The 17233-nt window shown below is 36.9% G+C and overlaps 1 protein-coding gene across 3 annotated transcripts in view; it reads right to left on the bottom strand.

Annotated features, from left to right (window-relative positions):
* NTM (neurotrimin) overlaps nt 1-17233 on the bottom strand; it is a 939421-nt gene that overhangs the window by 479066 nt on the left and 443122 nt on the right. The gene's annotated exons all lie outside the window — the stretch shown is intronic.

Here is a 17233-nt window from a genome sequence, read left to right on the forward strand (position 1 = left end):
AACATTCTACATAGCCCGTGGGTGCACAGTAGTAACTTTTCCAATCCAGGAGCTGGTGCCGGTTAAAAATCCTTTACTGCACTTGTTCTAGGTTGGCCTTCAAACTAATGATTAAAGATCATCCAGAGTAAGTGTGACAGAAGAATTAGCATTGCTTAGGGGTGATCTGTTTCATCATTAGAAAAACCATATCAATCATGAAACAGAAAAAACACTTTCAGCAGAGACCCAATTGGATGTGAATCTGCTAAGTATCAACTCATTCATGCGTTGTTGATTCACTTTTAATAGCTAGGCTGATTTCTTAGATCACAAAAACAATTACCAGTGAACACCTACATTATAATAAGAACAGTGTTTTAGGATTTGCACAATCCATTAAAAAACCTAATTTACAGAGTTGCTAACTACTTAACTGAGGGGGTGAAGGTCAGTGGAGTAACAGAGGAAGTACCTTTTCAAATGAAGAAGGTGTGAACCTCATAGAAGTCTGTGTGGAAAGGCTTATGCATGAAGGGACCCCCACCCACCCTGGTCTTGACACTGACATGGCTCAAAAAATACCTATTCCTTTCCAACAAGAGGTTTTTCATGTTAAAAAGCTTTTCATGACACTTTTGTTTTGAAGTTTTGTCAGTAAACTCAAATTAAAATTTTTATTTTAAAAATAAATTGCAAAATATTTCATAGCTTGTATGTAGGGAATACTTGGGTTATCCACAAGCCTCAAAATTGACTTCCTTCTTTTTTGTTTTAAAAAGGATCCCTCCAGGAGTGACAGATTTATTACTAATCACACAACGAATCTGTTACACATTACTAGTAGCAAAACCAAACTGACACCAAAATAATGTCTATTACAGAATTTCTTAATTTAGTCAATTATTTTGATCCAACTAATTACTCACTTAAATAAGAATTCATTCAAACAACTGCCTAGACTTCTTTAACAAAAGCAGTTCCAAAGTAATTAGTGAACCAGTAATTAATAATTCCCTGAGGAATGGAACCATTTTTTCACATATTTAAAGTAAACAAAACATTCTTTATTGGGTAACTGACTTCTGCAATGACTCAGTGAATGTCCAGCCACTCATAAAATGGAAAGAACCATAAGTGGAGATCATGCTCATTGGAAGACCAGTTTCAATAAGTATGATTTTCCAGGCTCAGATAATTGCATACTAGTGTAGATACTGAGAATAACTTTTTTATGTAATTTAGAAAACATTAATTCATGCCTTCATTCACACATCAAGCATTCACTGTCTAGTGGTGATGTGCTGCACAGTGACATATAAAACTGAAAATATCCTTGACAATTCTTTTAATTCATTCACTATAGGTCCAAAAATATTTTTCAAATGTTATTTTACAGAGAGAGAAAGAGAGAGCATCAGAAGGGCAGAGGGAGAGAGAGAGAATCTGAAGCAGGCTCCATGCTCAGCACTTAGCCAGCTGGGTGGGCTTGATCTCACAACCTTGGGATCATGACCTGAGTCAAAATCAAGAATCGGATGCTCAACTGACTGAGTCACCTAGGCACTCCTAGGTCCAAAAATATTTAAAGGTGCTTTACAAAGTTGAAAATGCAAGAATTCTGCCCTGGAAGAGTTGTCAATCTAGTTGACAGAATTAGAATTCCATGTGAAACCTTGGAAAACAGAGAAAGGAACTGCAGATGAAAAGTGATAAATATACTAAACCTTTTTAAGAAAAGTTTTTATTGAAATATAAGATACATATAAAAATGCATACATTTTAAGTTTGCGGCATGAAAAATATTCACACAGTAAACACAAATGCATTAGCATTACCATTTGAAGAAATTGAACATTACCTATACATAGAAGGCTCTCTCCTGACCCCTTCCAATCTCTACCCTGCAAACACTATCCTGCCTTCTATTTGCAGTTTAGTTTTGCCTCTTTTTACATTCCATATAAACAGAATCACTTGTTATGGATTCTTCAGTGTCTGGTTTATTTTGCCCAATATTGTATTTGGGAATTCATCCATGTTATGTATAGTTTGTCAGTTTCGGTCTTTTGTAATATATCACTGGATAAATATATCCCAATTCATACATTCATTTGACTGTTCACATTTGAGTTGCTTCTAATTTGAGGCTAAAACAAATACAGCAGCTAGGAAGAAACATCTTTGTAGAATATCTTTTGGGGCATGTATATATCTATGCTTGGGAATCTAAGCTAGGAGAAATAATGTCAGATTCTGGAGTTAATAGTCCTAAATAATTTTCCAATATGTTAGTACCAATTTGGACTCCCAACAGCAATGTCAGAGAGGTCTAGCTGGTCTACAGCTAGACCTCACCAGCACTTTGTATTGTCAGACTTTTTAATATTAGTAATTCTGATGGATATACACTAATATACCATTGTGATTTTAATTTATATTTTCCTAATGATCAGTAGAGTCAGATTCCTTTATAAATTATTGGTCATTTATGAAGTATCTGTTTAAATCTTTTGGCCATTTCTACTGAATGTCTATATTTTTATTTTTAGAAGTTATTTATACATTCTAGAGACAGTTCTTGTTAGTTATACATACTATGAATAACCTAACTGCTCAGACTAGGGTGCTTAAAATCAATCCCTAGCAACATTATAGATGGCATATGTCATAACCTCCAAGGCACACATACATACATGTATTTGGCAGTTTTCATTCACTTTTCAGAATAGTTAGTGTGGGACTTATACATTAGATTTTGCAGTAACATTTGGACCTTAAAAATAGGCAATGGGCCCAGATCTGGGCCCAAAGAGAAAGTCCAAAGTGAAAAAGAAGAGGTAACCACCTTCCCCTAAAATCTCTTATTCTTCTTATAATACATTTACTCTCCAGATTAGTAACCTCCTTGACGGTGGAGATTTTTTCAGATCTTATTTGCTGCAGTATTCCTCAGGATTGAGAGCAAGACTGAACACATAGTAAGAGTGTAAAAGATGTTCATTGAGAGAAATAACTACCAGGGTCACAATAGCAATGACCTATCTCAGAAGATTTTAGTTGCCTAACAACTACCAATAATGAACATCAATCCCATCTTCTTGGTTAGATATTAAAGAAACAAATATTTAGTTAACATACAATTGGAGACAATATCATATGATGATTTAAATCATGGGGTATAAAGCAAAAAAGCCTAGATTTGGCTCCTGACTATGGTACTAAGTAGCTGTGTAATCTGGGTTAAATTACATAATTTCTCTGTGCCTCATATGTAAAGTACACATAATAATACACTTATCCTACTAAGTTTCCATGAAGATGAAATAAATTAATGTATGTGAACTATTTCAAGGAAGCTTGGTCTACACTAAGAGTAATAAGTAATAGTGATAATGCTGATTATGATGACAGGGAAAGTGTGATGTTGATAAAGTTCATAATAGAGGCTCTGTGTGGTCAGATTACCTCTGTGTTACTCAAAGCTACAACCTTGAGCACAGTGCCTGCCAGTTGTTGACTGAATGAAACATGAATGAGTTTGGGTGCCTGGATGGCTTAGTTGGTTAAGCAACTGACTTTTGATTTTGGTTCAGGTTGTGAGATCGAGTCCCGTGTTGGGCTCTTCATAGTGCAGAGCCTGCTTAGGATTCTCTCTCTCTCCCTCTCTCTCTGCCCTTATCCTGCTTACAAGCTTGCTCTGTCTCTTTCAAAATAAATAAGTAAACATTAAAAAAAGGCTTAATAAGCAATTAATTAGAAGCAGAAAGTACACATTTTCTCCAACAAGTGGCCTATAGGTCATATTTAGGGCCATGGCTGTGGAAGAAAGGAAGAATGAGAGAATATAGAGGAGGAAGGAGGAAGACCTCATCTTGAGCCTTAAGGAATTTCAACCTTGAAAATCTTGCTAAAGGAGCATGAGTCTGGTGGGCTCTGAGTCCCCCACTCTGAGTAGAACAAAGACAGAGAAATAAAGTGAGATGAAATAGAGGCCAATAAACAAAGACAAGGCAGAGAATATCAAGATAAAAATGAGAATCCATATGTTTGCCCTACCTCACCACACCCCCATGCCACAAGGCTACATAAGATTGTTAGACCTTAGATCAATCCTCAGAAGAAAGAGAGAAAACAACAGGATGGGGAAGGGAGAAGAGAGTTTATAAAACTGCTGAGAAAAACCTCGGAAATAATGAGGTGATTTCTGTCATTGGGCAAAATGGAGTCTGGGAACAGAAATTGAGTTATTATAGGGAGAAAAAGGAAGTTACCTTTTTTGTATAGCACAGTTTGTGTCCTTAAATGTAGCATCACCTTTAACCACTAGGCTACACAGTTGACCTTACACAGGTTTGAACTACATGGGTCAATTTATATGTGGATTTTTTGGATAAATACAGTACAATACTCTAAATGTATTTTCTTTTTATGATTTTATATATAATGTTTTCTTTTTTGGCTTATTTATTGTAAGAATACAGTATATAATATATATGACATACAAAATATGTGTTAATTGACTGTTTATGTTATCCGTAAGGCTTCTGGTCAACAGTAAACTATTAAAATTTAAGTTTTGGGGAAGTCAAAAGTTGTACATGGGTTTTCGATGATGTGAAGGTCAGTGTCCCTGAACACCACGTTGTTCACAATTACTACTACCTCAGAGCTCCTTCCTTTAGGACATGGGTATGAGTAGAAAAGATGGTGGGTTGGGAACGAGAACCAACTAAGAACTATATGTTCATTTCACTGAATTTTATCTTACAAGACCTCAAGTCACAATTAATGTCTCATTTAGCCTTGACAGCCACCTTTTGGCTCGCACATAAAGGTAGAGATGCTGCCAGTCTTGTGAGCTGGCTCTATCCATGCAAAGAAAAACTTTATTTTTGGACATTGACTATAATTCTAGCCCTGCCATCTCACATACATTTTGTTCATCCTATGAACAATTGCTAATTAGTCCATACTTAGTAAGGGGAAAATCTCATTACAACAAATACCTTACAAGGAGCAGTCTAGGGGCACCTGGGTGGCTCAGTCGATTAAGCGTCTGACTTCAGCTCAGGTCACGATCTCTCGGTCCGTGAGTTTGAGCCCCGCTTCCGGCTCTGTGCTGATGGCTGATGGGCAGAGCTTGGAGCCTGCTTCCAATTCTGTGTCTCCCTCTCTCTCTGCCCCTCCCCCGTTCATGCTCTGTCCCTCTGTCTCAAAAAATAAATAAAAACGTTAAAAAAAACAAGGAGCAGTCTAAATTGTATTTTAATATTAATTTATCATTCAATAGCACTTAATTTTCAAGGCATGTTCTTATATATGTATGTACACATGCATGTATGTACATAATGTGTATATGTGTGTGAGTGTATATGTATGTGTGAGTATATGTGTGTGTGTTTTTACATGCACGCATATGTGCAGGCATATACTTCTCTCAAATGATCCCCAGAGCAACCCTGAGAGAGAGTTACTATTATTTTCCTTGCTTTACAGCCAGGGAAGCCTGGGCTTGGAAAATCTTAGGAATTCATCTGAAGCCACAAAATAGGTAAGTGATGGGTCCAGAACTCTGATTCCAGATCCTGTTCTGGGTTTCCCTGTACTAGATTGCCTCATATCCAGGCTGAGGAAAAGTCAAGATTAATTTCCATAGGCCATCGGAATTTATCACAACAAAATTTGTCCTATGTTGTGATTAGAAATAAAGCTCATAGTAAAGTCTTTACTTCTAGTGAGTCTATAGAATCATGCTTTTTTTTTTTTTTTTTTTTTCCATCAAAGAACAAACATACAGGTCAAATTCTCCTCAGGGCATCCATGTTTCTTTCTTTAGAAGTAAGGTTTCTTTGTAATGATTACTTTGCCAAACATCACATGCTTAGTCCCCTGGCAGTTTAGTCTGAATTTGGTCTCTCAGACTCTGACATTGAGTTAGCAGGTGAAAAAATTACTCTGAACTCATGAGTGAAAAGAAGCAGCATCCTGCATACATATGGCCTGTGTTTTTTTTTTTTTCTTTTTTTTTACTCCTCTAACATCTAGAATTTGATGTGTTTGTGCTTGTGTTTGAGTGTGTGTAGATTATTTGATGGGTGACTTGGGAGTTGAAGTAGGTTTTGAAACAAAGTGTTTTCCCTTTTGTCATCCATCTGGTATGCAGAAGAATCTTCCTCAGGTGCAGAATTTAGTAATATTGGCTCTTCACATATATATGTACCTGGAAATCAGACATCTCTGCTCTCTACCTCCAGTATGTAGATTAATTTTGGGATCCTTTATGCTTGCATGAATATTTAAGGATTTCTGTGAACCTGAGATAATCTGAACACAGAGCTGGTCTGAGAGTAGTCAAGTAAAATTCATTCTCTTTAATTCAGAGTGAGAGTGTCTGCGACCTAATTTTTCCTGAAAAGCCATGGTATGAATGCAATTCCAGAATGCTCTCCTTTGGAGTTCAAGCTGTGACTTCCCCAGGGAATGATTATTTGTTACCCAAGTTGTCAGTTCTCCTGAACAGTTTACACATTTATAAATTTGAGAGTGGGGCGGTTTTAACAATGGTCTGCACTTTGGAGAAGCTGCCTGGACTCCTGACCTCCTGAAGACTTGGAGAACTCACCAAACTGGGGCAGTGACTCTTTTTAGAGTACACACAAAGTCCAACCTGAGCTCAGTGTGCATGCATATGTCCTGTTTTGCCATTTTCCAAGCATGTGGACTCTAATCTCATTGCAAAGTTTTCTTATCAGGATGGGACTACAGCTTGTTCACGGCCATGCTTCACCTTCAAAAGATATCAGTTTATTAATATGTTTTATAAGAAAATGCAAACCATGACAGTTTTAGTCATTTATTAATTTTTCATACATATATGTAAAAAAAACGCCCTTCAACATCTTGGATCTCCGATTTTCAATTCAAGAAATGAGTCCCAAGTAGGAAAAAGGTTTACTTTGAGATGATAGAGAGATCAGTGCTCCAGAAGAGCTCATCACTAGCATCCATATTTAAGTAAAGGGATGATTAAGGAGGTTGTATAACTTTGACCTTTGGACATAAGCATGAATATATGTGTAGAAATAAAGACAAAGACAGAAAGACAGAGGTGGTCATGGTAAGGTGGTCATCATTAGGCTAAAATAAGTGTTTTTACCTGCTTCAATTGTGTATGGTTAATTTCATTGAATACCTAGTTTCAAATATAAAAGTGAGCTTCAGCTATTCTAATACATTGAAAGGTTAATAGACCTTAGAATAATCAGAAGAACAGAATAAAAAAATACCAGGAGTAATAGAAGTTGAAATAATTAATTTGGTAGTAAGAGATGCTATTAAATAAGTGGAAAGAAAAGACATCCGATGATCAGAATCAGAGGGTAGTAACAGTGGTAGTGGTGATGATGATGATGGTGGTAGTAACAGTGTTGACGGTGGTGATGGTAGTGTGGTAACAGTAGAGGTGATGGTGATGATGGTGGTAGATGTGGTGGTGATGCTAATGGTGATGCTGTTGGTGGCCATGGTGATAATAGTGGTGGTGGTAGTGGTAGTGACAGTGGAGGCGATGATGGTAATGGTGGAGGTGATGGTGGTGGAGGTTGTGGTGATGGTGATGGTGATGGTGATGTGATGGTAGATGTGATAGTGGTGTGATGATGGTGGTCATAGTAGTGGTGATGTTGGTAATTGGGTGAAGGTAATGGTGGCAATAATCATGCAAACAATAACAGCTAACATTTATTGAGCATTTGCTATGGTCAAAACTGTGATAAGTGCTTTGCATGAATCATTTAATTTAAACCTAAAAACATTCCTGTGAGGTAAAGATTTTCCCTCCCTTCAGTTTACATAGAAGGAAAATAAGGCATGGAGGATTTAAAAGCTTTTCAAGGTCACATAGCTATGCATTGAACAAGAAATTTAAACTCAGTTCATTTGATACCAGAACGATAAACATAACAATTCTTCCCAGAGAAGGAAGAAAAATGAGGATCAAATATTGAAATATTTTTCCCAATAGGAAACTAGTTTATATGCATGAGCCTGAAATGGTACACCTAGAAACTATTATCACCAAATGTTGCTACGAGATCATTTAAGTACAGACAAGCATAATCTTAAGATTATAAAAAGGATGGACTTAGAAACTAGGGAGTTAACTGTCTATGACATTTGGTCATTTTGTTGGAATATGACAAGATAGGATCCATAATGACACCAGATATCTATATTTACCTACCCATAAGTAACTTGAACTTCAAGATAACCATTTAACTTTAGCCGGCTAGCTAAACTTCGATATATACTGAGGACACTTCTTTCTTTGCAATCTTGGCTTTATATTTTCTCAAACTGACACTTGCTTCAGAGTCTGCAGGTGTGGAGGTGTCCTTCCTGATCATCACTGCCACTTCCATACAACTACTGATTTACTTTCTTGTTAAAATTGCCATTTGTCAATTCCATGTCCATAGCTCCTTCTTGCCATTTTACTAACCTCCTTGTCTCCTCATTCATCAAAGACTTTAGAAGTTGCATAATTTTTTCAAAATCCTGACTTCTCCATTCTTGACCTACTAAAAATCAATAACCCTTTTCCCCACTCCACCTTAAGGATCTGCTCCCATGGAGATCACAATATTTATCACAATCTGTAACTGACCTACTTTAAAAATTGATTTAAGCTTCTACTGTCTTTCCATAACATCGTACTATCTAGTATTTTAAAATGACTTCCACTGAAAAAATGTGTAAAGCCCACGGATATCTCGATATTATATTTATTATATTATAGATTACATTTATATTGAGACTATATGAGATATTATGTTGAGATTCCTCTTTTTTTCCCCCCAACATCAACATTCTCTCTTTCTACATTTTCTCCTAAATTACTTGGATTCCATGGCCCTTCTTGTCAATTATAGTCTTGCTAATATCTCAGATTACCTTTCCCCTTGGTTTCCTTTGCACCTTTCTTGCATTTTGAAATAGGTATACTTTGAAAAAAGTATAGCTGGAGATTGTCACACAGTAGGGTAGATTGATCTCCAGCTATACTTGGCTATTCAGATGCAAGCATGGACAAACATATGTTTGGATCCCTACCTATTTCAAAATATTAATGTGGTGTCTCACATTTATTGATTTCCATATGTTGAACCATCGTTCGTCCCAGGAATAAATCCCACCTGAATGTGGTGTATTATCCTTCTAATGTGCTGTTGAATATGGTTTTATAATATTCTGTTGAAGTGTTTTGACTTTATATTCATCAGAGATATTGGTCTGTACGGTTATTTTCTTGTAGTGTCCTTATCCGGCTTTGGTATCCGGGTACTACTAGCCTTGTAAAATTTGTTTGGGTGCATTTTATCTCCTTAAATTTTTGTAAGAGTTTGAGAAGTATTAGTATTAGTTTTTAAATTTATGGTAGAATTTACCAGTGAAACTATGTGGTCCTAGGTTTTTCTTTGTTGGGAGATTTTTTATTACTGATTCATCTCTTTACTCATTATTACTGTGTTCCAGTTTTCTATTTCTTCATGAGTCAGTCTTGGTAGATTGTATATTTCCAGAAGTTTATCAGTTTCTTTTGGTTGCTTAATTTGCTGGCATACAATTGCTCATAGTAGTATCTTACGATATCATTTATTTATTTATTTACTTACTTACTTACTTATTTGTTTATTTGTGGTACCACGTATGATGTCTCCTCTTCCATTTCTTATTTTATTTGAGTCTTCTCCCTTTTCTTGTTACTTCAGCTAAAGTTTTGCCAATTTCATTTACATTAAAAAAAAACAGCTCTCACTTTTGCTGATCTTTTCTATTGTTTTTCTGGTCTCTATTTCATTTATTCTGTTCTAATCTTTGCTTCATTCTTCTTTTTACTAACTTAGTTCTTTTTCTCATTCTTTGACTTGTAAAGTTAAGTTGGTTTTATGTGATCTTTCTTTTTTCTGAGTGCAAGAATTTATTGCTATAAATTTCTCTGTTAGAGCTTCTTACGCAGACTAATTTGTGTTTTGGTAGGCTATGTTTCCATTTTTATTTTTGTCAAGATTTTTAAAATTATTTCTTTAACCCACTGGTTGATCAGGAGTGCTTGTTTAATTTCCACCTATGTGTGAATTTTCCAGCCTTTCTCCTGTTACTGATTTCTAGTTTCATGCAATTGTGGTTGGAAAAGAAACTTGATATGATTTCATTTTTCTTAAATTTGCAAAGACTTTTTTGTGACCTATTATATTGGCTATTTTGGAGAATGTTCCATGTGCACTTGAGAAGAATGTGTTTTCTGCTACTGTTAGACAGAATATTCTATACATGTCTCTTATGTCCATTTTATCTAAAGGTGTAATCAAATCCAAAATTTTTTAATTGATTTTCTGTCTGGATGATCTACACATTGTTGAAAGTGGGATATTGAAGACCCCTACTATGTTGTGTCATTGTCTACTTCTCCCTTCAGGTCTAATAATATTTGCTTAATATATTTAGATGCTCAGATGTTGGGTACCTATATTTTATGATTGTTATATCTTCTAGCTGAAGTGATCCCCTTATCATTAGTTAATGACCTTTGTTGCTTGTTACCATTTTTTGACTTGAAGTCTATGTTGTCTAATATAAGCATAGGTACTGCTGCTCTCTTTGGTTTCCATTTTGATGGAATATCTTTTTGCATCTCTTCACACTTATCTGTGCCCTCAAAGATGAAATGAGTCAAGGACTTTCATTTGTTTCTTTCCTTGCATGAACATCACCTATCCAAGGAAGACTGAAGGGTTTAAGAAGTGAGTGAGCGGACTAAATCTACATGTCCATTACATTCCAAGCCATTCAAACCAAATTCTGAATTTTTATGGTAAAGCAGAATTTAATAACATATGAAGTTACAATATCAAACCAGATTGCCCAAGTTATAAAATTTTAATCAATTGAATTGTTATGGAATTAAACAGGTATAATTCAGAATACTTAATGGCCATAGGAGAAAAGGGATTTTATTTTTCAGAAAAGTTGGCAGAAGTTATTAGAAAACCATTCTGTTTTTATTCTCAAACTGAGCATACCCACTATTATACCCATATTAAGACACATTCTCTTTTTCTTCCATACTAGTACAATGTACAAGTTATTACTCCTCTTACCTAAACTCATCTCTCTCTCCCTTGCTCTGTCTCTCTCTCTCTCAATATTTAACTGTTTCTTATCCTTCCAGCTTTCTCCAGAACCTAAGATTGCTGAGTTTTATTTCATTCTTTTGTGTATATATTTGTTCTCTATAAAAATCAGCCTTTAAACAGCCTCAATCTATCTTCGGAAACTTTCATTTGACTTTACACATCCTACATTGATAGCCCATTTTGCTTCCTGTTTTCAGTCAAACAAATTATCAAAAGAATTGTATATATTTTATCGATTTCCTCTCCTCCCATTTACTTATTTAAAAAATAATGTGTACTTATTTTTGAGAGAGAGAGAGGCAGACAGAGTGTAAGCAGGGGAGGGGCAGAAAGAGAGGGAGACACAGAATCCAAAACAGGCTCCAGGCCCTGAGCTGTGAGAGCAGAGTATGATGCAGGGCTCAAACTCATGGGCTGAGAGATCATGACCTGAGGTGAAGTCAGATGCTTAACTGACTGAGCCACCCAGGGGCCCCTCCTCCCATTTACTTCTCATTCCACTGCATTAACTATTGTCTTAAGGTCCCATGCTAAGACTTCAATGATTTTCATGATATGAAAATGGACACCTCTTCTGCCCCCATTTAATTTGTCTCAATTAACATTTTATTGTTAAACACTCCCTTCTTTTAAAATACTTTCCTTCTTTGACTTGTCTGACTGCTTTTCTCCTACTTCTCTGGTCACTTCTCTTCTGTAAGTTATCACTCCTTTACCAGCCTTTAGTATTAGTTTGGCAAGCATATCCCCAGACTTTCCTCATTTTATATTGCCCTCTCCTTAAGACATTTTATTCACATGCATGGCTTAATTGGTGAATCAACATAAAAAATTATCATCCCCCAATTTATATCTTACCTCAGATCTCTTTGCTGAGCTATAGGGCACTCCAACAACATACTCAACATCTCCTCTAGGTTGTTTCAAAGGTTCTTTGTATTCTACATAGTGGAGACTAAATTAAAGATTTTCCTTCCTAAATATGGTCCTGTGCCACTAAATGGCACTGCCTTCCATCCAGTTGCCATCCTTCACCCTATCCTTCTTTACCACTCAAATCTATCACATGGTCCTTGATTTTACCTCTTAAGCATCACCCTAATCTACTAATTTCTCTTCTTTTAAATCTTCTCCTTCCTGCTGTACTCTAGTCCATCATCTCTCACCTAGATAACTGCAATAGTTTCCAAAGAATCTGTCCATATCTAATCTTTCTCTAATGAATCCTACATGAAAAAATGGGGAGATGTTTTTGAAATGCAAATTTGACATCACTCATTGCTCCAAATCATAGAATAAAGAGCCAACTCCCTAACATGATTTATCAGTCCTCAAATAATCAAAGGCAAAAAGTGTCAGCCTGGCTTGCCCCCTCACCAAATACATATGCTGTAGGCGTAACCTCCAATACTTTAGAACATTACCTTACTTGGAAATAATGTTTTTGCAGTTGTGATTAGTTAAGTTAGGATGAGGTCATACTAAAGTAGGGTAAGCCCCTACTTTGATACAACTGGTGACTTTAGAAAATAGGAAAGATTTAGATACAGACACACCTACAGAGAGAACACTGCATGAAGATGAAGACAGAGATCAGCATGATGCTTCCACAACCAAGGAACACCAAAGATGTCCAGTCAACCCCCAGAAACTAGGTGAGAGAATCAGAACAGATTTTTGCTCATAACCCTTAGAAGGAACCAGCCCAGCTGTCACTCTGATCTCAGACTTACAGTTCCCAGAATTCACCCAGTGTGCGGTACTTTATTACAGTAGACCTATCAAACTAATATACACACGATGTTCCTCCTTGCTCTTCCGTCCCCTGGGACTTGCATTCCTCCTACAACAGAGCTTTATCCATGCCCTTCCTTTTTTCTGGAATGTTTTCCCTCTCTCTTTTATGCTGTTAACTCCTACTAATTCCCCTGTTCACTTACCAGATGAGGAAAGGCATCCCCGAGGAAGACCAATACCTAAATAAGATTTGTTTATTTTTCAACTTGTTTCAGTGTATAATTGTGTTTCATTCATGTCATTCTTTGGCTAGTGAAAGATCTGTCTCAGTGTAGACAAGCAAAAAATTATTTGCTATTTGAATGAATGAATGCTTACATAAATACATATTCTGGATTGATTTAAGTGCAATCCCAGGCAGAATTAATTGCTCACTCTTCCATGCTCTCCCAGTGGTTTATATTTTCCATAATTACAGAATTGGCCACATTACCTTCTATTCATTTATCTTATGTGTCTATCTCATATTCTGTCACCCCCTTGAGATTATGACTTCTTTGAGCTTTACGTTCCCAAACCCACCACTAATCTGAAACCTAGTGAGCACTCACCAAATATTTGTGGAATTGAATTATGTAGAAATTATAGGGAACAATGAACTGCAACATGCTTAACAAATGTAACAGATAATTATTACCAAATAGCTTAAATTATTTTCCTCTAGACAAAGAAGTATTTTTAAAATTTGCTGCTCCTGGTAAGTAAAATTATGCCTGGTAAGTTCTACTGTTCAGCTTTAAGCTTATGTGGAATGAAATTAAATGTCTCTTCCTCAGATTCATTTATAACTCAGTCCTCAGCTGATGTGCTCTACAATGCCTTTTGAGAATTCTTTTAAATTCTCTTCATCCTCTTATCCTCCCTCCTCCTTTAGATGTTTGTAACCCAGGGGAAAACAAAGCACTTAAATGCAAGTAACACTGTAATCATACACAGTGTTGAATTGTACATGGAGCAAACAGAAACTGAAAAGTCTCCACTTAATCTCACATCTTCCTGACTCATACACTTGTACTTGGACATTATAAATGTAAACACAGGCCAAAGTAATACTCTTTAATGTTTAGGGTTAGCCATCGAAATCCATTTAGTTTCAGTTGAAATAGTGTAACCATAACACTTCTCTAACTCAAAGTTCTTTTTTTTTATGATAAGAAAATGTTCTTTTCAACTAAGCAATGATAGCATTAATACTAATTTATATTTCTACATTTATTTTTCTCAAGGTGTCCCAAGGCACTTTAAAAGGCTGTATTCTGTTCTATTAAAGTCTAGCAAGAAGTATTATCTCTAGTTAACAGAGAACAGAAGCAGATACTTGTTAATTAGAACTTGTCACAGGTCATCCTGGGGGTTCATAGCAAATGCCTTCCTTGAACAAAGATGTAATGTGCTTCTCCTGTGGACCACATGAGCAAAATTTGTTTATAATTTAGTTTCTCCCACTTCTAATTTTATACTCAACTAGTGCCTTGGCTATTTAATTTTCCTCTGAAAGCAAAGCCAAGAGATTTAGATCAATTCAAAGAAGTTGTGAGCAACTGCAAGGTGAGAATCTGTTTGGATTCTGCTCTGCCTCCAGTGAGCAAGTTTTCTCTTATCCAATGTTGGAAAAGAAAATCAATGAAGAATATCCATGGACTCAGGGAGTCCTGTGATTATCACCATTAGTGCAATTCACTTCCCAAGAAATATAATTTCTTCCCCATTCCTTACATGAACTCTGAGGTGTCTCTGTGAAGGCCAAACTCCTATGGGATTAAAGACCCAGTTTCCTTGTATACTGACTTTCAGCATTATAAAGGAAAACGGAAAGTAAGGAGAAAGCAACTGCTCTCTGCCCAAATGGATATTGCCTATTAGTCTCTACACAGAGATTTCCTTGTGTATGTGGCTTTCCTTTTAAACCAGACTGTTTTTTGAAAACAAATCGACCCTTCAAGTTAAAAAATCCACCTCTCCATCCCTCCACCACTCCAGTTGCCTAGGTTTCCCCTTTTCTATCTGCCCTATCCTATGGAATAAAATACCATTAAGCCCGTGGAAAGCAGTGAGCCTTTACTCAAACATAAGCATGCATCAGAACCGCACACAGAAGTAACACGTGACATTGACACTATGAGAAACGATTCATCTGAGAGTCTTCTGCTTCCCTTTTCTTTATCAGTTACTCATTCAAGACACTGAAACCAGCTGTTATGAGGGGCTGATATTTGCTTTGCAAAAGAAGAAAAGCTCCCTGTGTACGCACGTTCTTATTCTTCCTACGGATGCGAGTGTTAATGGTATTTGACAGGTTGGTAATTTGTTTTTTTTTTTTTAACCATAATTCATTTAGTGCCGTTCTGCTTTGTTATTGTACATTTTACACATTGGTGCGCAGAAAACATTGTTGTTTTTTTTTTGTTGTTGTTTTTTTGTTTGTTTGTTTGTTTTTACAATTCTATTCCTTGCAGTTATCATTCATTTTAAAGGGCTGCATTCATTTGAAAGGGCTGCACGAGAGTCTTGGGGACAGGAGGTGCCAGGAGGCCCAGAAGAGTAAGAAAATAAAGAAAGGGTGAGAAGAGCATCAGGAGAAGAGGAGCTGGAGACAGAAACAAAGACAGAAGGGCCATTAAATGGGGCAACAACTGCATGAGGAAACAATACCTGTGAGGAAGGAAATGACATAAAAGCACCACAGACTTGTGCCCTGTAGATGCAATGAATTCTGACCTGCCCTCTCACCCACCTCTAAAGAGATCCCAGAGATGTCTCAACATGACTGAGTTTTTACTGAGAGAGGTAGGAAGTTTCTCTTGTACATTCTACAGCACAGTCACAGGAGGGTGGGGAAGAGGGTCAAGAGAGGAGCCTCACATGCACATATCTGAGACTTTTGTCTCCACAGAAACTGGTTCTAAATGTCTCCTTGGGGTAAGAATGAGGGTAGGTCTTGGAAAGCTCTCTGAACACTACTTCTTCCCTAAACTGTCATAAATCAACCCATGAGGTCCAAACACCCAGTATGTTCCAACCCGGGGGACTGGAGTCTGAAGGAAGGGAGGTGGGGGGCAAGGATCCTCTAAGAGGAGCCTTTCCTCCAGTGAAGGGTTCAAGCCACCTTATGCCAGCTGTGCAGGGCACAGCATACACTTAACACCACATCTTCCATTTACTGGGCAGTCACCAAATGCCAAGCATTGTGCTTTTAACTATGCTTCATTTCCTTAAGCAAATGTGATCATTCTCCTTTTACAGATAACGACACAGAATCTGAGAAGTTAAGTATTTGTTTACGATCACAATACTAGTGAAGGTGAGAATGTAAATCCAAGACAAACCGTTACAGCAAAATCGAAGTTTTTGCCAGTGTGCCCAGCCGACTCCCCCTGAAACTTACATGGAAACAGAGGAAAGAGTGTCACTTGGCTTGGAATTCTGGGTAAATAAGAACATCTTTCCACAGAGCAGAGATCATTCTGCCTGGCCACAGGAAAGAGTATGTCTGTGACTAAGGATCTTACCTCCCAACAGCTCTAGAATTGAAATCAAAGTCACCAAGGAAAACAGGAGCAAGGGATGAGTTTCTAGTTCCATTAGCAAGTGGATCTTGTGATGCTTCTTTTCAGCTAGGACATCCTGGATGGTGGGAGAGCAAGACTATAAACTTGGAGAAAGTGGTTTTCTTTTCCCATGTGATTGTCTCTGCCCACACAAAGGGAGAAACTATTTCCCTGTGCTCACACATGAAATAGCAATAACAATCCATACTTTTCATTTTCTTACAATTTTAGGAGAAAATCCCTTTGGATACACCTTGGCATCACCTACTAGAGTTGAAAATGCACAACCCTTACCACTTGGCAATCCCATGTCTCGGCCTGTGCCTTAGGAAAAGTTAGAGTGTGTGCACAAGGATTTAGGAATCCCAGATGTGATGGGCAGCAATATTTGTAACAGCAAAATGTATGCAAGCAACCAAACCTTCCCCAACAAACAAATATGTAAGTGTGTTATTGTGATTTATCACAGGATAAAATATAGTACTCAAGGTAAACAATGAGCAACTTTAGCTCATGTTTCAATTGGAAGAAAGTCATGTGTAAAATGTTTGAATTGATGAATACACATGGTATGAGAAATTTGTGTAAGTTTGAAAGCATGCCAGTGGTATTTTACATTGCTTAGTGACACACACATATGTGTAGAAATATAAATAAATGCCTGAGGATGATGATATCAAATTTGGATGGTCTCAAACTCTGTGGGGTTGG

This window comes from Panthera pardus, unplaced genomic scaffold, assembly GCF_024362965.1.
Source record: "Panthera pardus isolate Hobbes unplaced genomic scaffold, ASM2436296v1 HiC_scaffold_12, whole genome shotgun sequence".
NCBI lineage: Eukaryota > Metazoa > Chordata > Mammalia > Carnivora > Felidae > Panthera > Panthera pardus.